This window comes from Lissotriton vulgaris, chromosome 3_1 (assembly GCF_964263255.1).
Source record: "Lissotriton vulgaris chromosome 3_1, aLisVul1.2, whole genome shotgun sequence".
Classification (NCBI taxonomy): domain Eukaryota; kingdom Metazoa; phylum Chordata; class Amphibia; order Caudata; family Salamandridae; genus Lissotriton; species Lissotriton vulgaris.
Genome location: NC_141689.1, coordinates 2065387557 through 2065393294, shown reverse-complemented (window position 1 = coordinate 2065393294; position 5738 = coordinate 2065387557). Strand labels below are relative to the sequence as shown.

Sequence of the window (5738 nt, the reverse complement as noted above, 5' to 3'; positions counted from 1 at the left end):
ACGTCCGCTGGTATGGCAGGTGCATCCTAATAGCAGTGGTGGGACCGCCACTTTTCTGGCGCGCGGTCCCAAACACCACTATGATAGTGGGTGGAACCAGTCTTCCCACCATCGTAACCAGCCTCTTAGACTCTGATATATGCTTGTTAGGAATGGGATTTCTGGTTGGCTAAGGCATGCGCCTAAGCCAGGCAGAAACCACCACTCTAGTCAGCGCAAGGGAGTTACACACTGAAGATAACCCTTGCTCATCCCTTTTGGAAGCTTGGCAGATCAGTCGGGCTTATCCCAGATTCAGTGTGTAGAGCGTTTGTGCAACACACTCACACACTAGACACACACCATAAAAGAAACTCCACACAAAGTTATATAAAAATAGCCTTTGTATTATCCATAAAAACACTGTGCCATCACATATTTACACTGTGCCACCAGGCACGTGTCATGATTTTACAGATTACACAAGTTCCTTGCGTCAGCTTAGCCATAAGCACATACCTCACTTTGCCACTGGCAATTGTCAGAACACATGTAGATCATATAAATCACTTTACCATGACACACTTTACATCATAACATGCAGCTTATGCCACTCCTGAAATTACCAGCTCTTACTATCTGGTTACTCCCCATGCTAGCACCATCCTGGTGTGTCAATACCTCTTCAGGGGACACAGTGCTTCTGCTCTTCTTCGTGGAGGTTTAACAGAATCCTAACACAAGCCTGATAAGGGTCTGGACCTATGTCGAGGATCACCACCCTGACCTGCTCTCTTAAGGCACCTTCTCCAGTGCCCTCACAGTTATGTACAAAGGCCTCTGCCCGCTCTCATACCCAGTGCAGAGCAATCAAAAGAGAACAGCGGCCCAGAGCAATCGGGCCCAACGTCGGGCAAACCTCCCTTCGTGGGAGGTCCTCGCAGGTCCCACTGACCTGGTGATAGCTGCCCTGGACATTCTTTTTAAAACTTCTCCAACTGCGGCTACCCACAATCACACGGTGCGCCGGTCCCACTGACCTGGTGATAGCTGCCCTCGACATTCTTTTTAAAACTTCTCCAACTGCGGCTACCCACAATCACACGGTGCGCCGGTCTGGTCTGGAGATGGAGAACGCTGATGGCTGGGCAAGAAACAGAACCTCTATTGGCTCCACAGTCGTCTGTCCAGCCTCACACAGTGGCAGACCCCATCCCCATTTGAATGGGGCATAACGATGGACGATCAAGGATTTCCTCACCACTTCCTCAATTTGCAAAAGGCTACATACAGGGCTATTATTTCCCTCGTAGGAGACCCGCCTATAACCAGGCTTGGCCTCTGGCTGGCTTCCAGTTGCTGAAGCTTTTCTGGTGGCTCCCTCCTTGCTATGGCAACTCGCAGGGGGCCACACTCGGCCTCAGAGACAGAGGCAGTTTGTTCCCTGGCACCAACTTCCTTCTGATGAATCAAAAACACTCCACAGGTACTCTTTGATTAAAAAAAGAGAATGTAGGGCACAGCGCTCTTGAGCGCAAACTAACAAAGTGCTCTACATGCTTCAGGGCAGTGTGAGCCCACACCTTGGGCTCAGGCCACAGAGAAGAGGGTGACGCTGCCCACGCTGCAGGGCAAAAAGTGCTCCTCTCTTAATCAGCCATTCCTAAGCCCACACTTTGGGCAGCAGGATTAAATAAAGAGTGCTCACCAGTGCTACAATTTTCCCCAGCACAGAGGGCAGAGAAAAGATGCACAGGGCGGTCAGCATTCAGGGACCCTTGTCAGAGGGCAATCCTTTCAAATACCCAGCCGCCGGCAGTTGGTGGTTCCAAGTGGCGGTTCCTCCTGGCACACAGCAGTCCATGCTGTCCTCTTCCATTGAAAAGCAAGGTGGATTTATTTCTTCTTGGACACACCCACGGTCGGCCTCTTCGTCCAGTGGTCTTTGTGTGCTGGCCTCGCACACGCAGGCCCCAGAAGTGGCGCAGTCCCCTGTGAGCTGGGATCTTCTTCAGACGCTCCAGATCTTCACGGAGTTTGTTATCAAGTCCGTTGGCAAGAACCTGGCTGTACTTTCCATCCTTAATGTCCTTCTGTCTGTTGAGGAACCAATCATTAATTTTGTACTGGCCAGGGATTCTGCATTATGGTGATAAGATGCTCCACCTCATCCTCTGTGAGCTCTCCTGCCCTTTTGCTCAAGTGGATATCAGCCTTCCTCAGCACTACGTGTGCATAGCGCCTTCCAACACCCTTGATGGCTGTGATAGCGAACGCAATCTTCCTCCGCCCATCAATGTTGGTGTTAAGAACACGCAAAATGTGCTGGAACTTTTGGGGAATTACCAGAGACATGGCTGCAAGGGCTGTCTGGTTCCCTCTGTCCTCTTCTGTTTTAGTCCCAAGCCAGCTCAAAAGATATGGGGGTCACAGCCCCAATATTTATAGTGCACAAAGTCTTTGTTCTGCCCTGTTACAGGGCCCTGTATCCATTTTAAACCAGTTCTGGGGGCACTAAAAAAAATACCCAACACTTCCTATTGTGATTGTAAGCCCTGGCCCCAGACACATCACAGGGGGGGGGGGGGGGTGGAGTCATCATTGTGGAAGGCAGGTACAGCCCTATTCAGGTGAAGGAGCTACTCCTCCGACCACTCCAAATTCTAACCAGGCCTTGTTCAGCCTAGCACTGACTCATCCAGACTCTCTGCAGCTACTGCACCTCCCCAGCCCCTGTCACTCCAAGGCCAAGCAGTCAATACACAACATGCAGGCACAAAGACACATAGCACACAGAAATGCCTACTTCTAAAAGTGGCATTTCTAAAATAGTGATAATAAATCTGTGAACACCAGTACATCAAACATACCAAACTTGATCATGCTACCCCTCTTATGTCAGGAATTACCACTGAAGCACATATGAGGGACTCCCCAATGCATCCCTATGAGAGGTTTTAGAAATGGGAGTCTCTAGCTGGCAGAGGTAGGTACCTTTGTCCAAATAGGGATCCTTGCTTCTAGTCAGGGTAAGGGTGATACACTCCTAAAATAACCTTAGCTCACCCCCTTGGTAGCTTGGCACAAGCAGACAGGCTCATCTCAGAGGCAGTGTGTAAAGCATTTGTGAACACATACAGAAATACAGTGAAAACACTACAAATTGACACCACACAAATTTAGAAAAATAAGTAATCTTTATCTAAATCAAAACAAGACCAAACAACAAAAATCCAGAATACAGTAATAAATAAATATGACTTTCAGATGGTAGCAATAGTTAATTTCACAGCAAATTGCAAATGTGACACTTTTCACACCCAGTACCTTTGATGCGTTATGCAAACAAACAAAACGGGCCGCAGGGAAGGTGATGTGTTGGTTCCCTACCCTGAGGGAAGATGATGTGTTGGTTCCGTGCACTGGGGGAGTTGAGGTGTCTGTTCCTTACCAGAGAGGAGTTGATGCATCAATTTCTTACTGCGTGAGAAGTTGATGTGTCTGTTTCTTACTGCGTCCATCAACGATGCAATAAACTTGGTGCCTCAATGCGATGCAACAATCCTAGATGATGTATGGATACATACAGCCGCACAGTAGGGCTTGCGTCGCGCTCGGTGTGGTGATCTTGGACTTCAGAGGGTGTGGCACTCGGTGCAGCAATTTCTCGTGCTGCGGCAGGTGCTGCAACGCTATTTTGTACTACGGATCCACTGGACTGGCTTCATACCCATGCGTGCCTGCTCACGTCACCCTTCTCTGGGGTAAGTGCCCAATCAAGCCATATCCCTTTTTTTGTCACTCTTGCAGTCTACTGTTATAAGACTCTGACAGCCTTATCTCTTTATCATAATTCCACAGCTCCTGGCTGGGATCCCTTTGAGTATTTTCTTACACCTTTACTACAGGGTGCCACCACTATTTTACCTAGCAGCGTAAGCCCCCTTCAGGTATACTCATTTACGCCTTTGAGCGCTACTGCCACTCGATGTCATAGAAGGCATTCTACGTCACGGGAACATTAGCTAACATTTCCCTATCATTATACTCCATAGGTATCCCTACATTGACAAGTCCTGAGGAGACCCGTTATGCACTATAGGTCGAAACGTCGTCGACAGCTAAAAAGAGACAGACATCGTACAATAGTTGCCTACATTTTCGAACTGTTGTATATTGATTGGATATATTTTGCTTGGTCGCCTCTTTCAGATGAAATAAAATGAAAAACACACTTGGGACACACAGTCAACTAGTATGTTTGTAAATATTTTGTATATTATGTAAAAATTACTTTGCCTATGTTCATATAAACATGCACATTCACTACCATACTGACTAAGTGTGTAGACAGCTTCTTTCTTTGATGTCCAACATACCACCCACATTGCCATTGTGCTTAATACTTATCATAAGTGTTAGATATCAATTCACACAAGCCGTTGTTGTTCTCTTAAAACTTTATACCCAGGCTCCAAGTGAGTGGGGTTCCCTTGTTTCTCTTCCCAACACCCAAGGGCAGCAGCAGGCGCTGCAGAGGCCGGGAACCAAATGGAACACAGCCCCCAGACCACGGGCTTGACCACAAAAGAGCCAAGATGAAGATAGAGAATTCAGAAAGACAAGTCCCCCCCTCCCTCCCACAGACTGCCTTCGGAGCAAGCCAAAAAGCCTAGGAACCACAAAAGGCAGGTAAAGGACCATGGCATCTGCGCAGTGTCAAGGCACCAAAGTGTGGTCCAGAAAGACCTCCTACCATCTACCTCCTCCCCAGCAGGGAAGGAGAGGGCCTCGGGGCAACAAAATATAGCAGACAGAAATGGAGCCAAGAATCTTGGCCAAGATAGGAGTGAGATCTGCCCTATCCGGAAGATAGTCCTAGAATGAACCTGAGAAGCAGAGGCTGAGTAAATGCAAGCACAAACCCCAAAACGAGAATCAACAGTAGAACGCATGAGAGCAGACTCCTCCGAAGACAAAGATGAGGAAAAAGACATGGAGGCCAAAATAGATAGACACCAGGAACCAGAGGAAAATGAGTATCAAACACTATTAGGTGATACTGCTACCCCAGAATATGAGGAATCCCCACATGTTGACCACAAGCCATGCAATAGCCAGAACCTCCTTGACAACATAGGAAAAGCAGGTCATGCACCTTTGAGGAACAATACAAGGAATCACCCCATCTCAGGCAATGACGCAGGCGTAAAGCTGAGAACCTCACAAAACGGACCAACATGACCGGAAAAAAAAGTTTCACTGGACATACCACCTAGTAGGGAAAAAAGGACTACATACTCTCACTGTCCAGAGAGGAGGATGCCGAAGGCTCAAGCAGTGCAGCCCGCATGGGAAGGCATCACAGCAGAATGAACCAAATCCTGTCGGCTAGACCCGGAAATCTGCAACAGGTCAACCACCTGTAGCTCCTGAAACATGATGATGCATAAACAAAGATCATGCAGGTACTGGAGCGAAACCAAAATACCCCTGGCCACATGTAGCAGTATCAGGAAGCCACAGCACACACCAGGAAGTGCCCAGCAACTCCCCTAAAAAACTGTCCCAAACAGCCAAGTCATAGCAACACTAGACCAGGGAAAGAAAAAGGGACAGCCATGCAGTCTCCCCCACAGCCACAAAACAAACATAATGGCAGCGGGAGCCGCATGCCACTAAAACACCCCCAAACCGGAACAACCCGAGGCCAGAACGCAAGAGAAAGCTCCCCAACCCCAGCCCAGCACATGCGCGGG

General features: G+C 48.4%; 1 pseudogene; it reads right to left on the bottom strand.

Moving 5' to 3' along the window:
• Positions 1 to 1875: 1875 nt before the first annotated feature.
• On the bottom strand, positions 1876 to 2355 carry LOC147728811 (small ribosomal subunit protein uS13 pseudogene; annotated as a pseudogene).
• Between the last annotated feature and the right edge of the window lie 3383 nt (positions 2356 to 5738).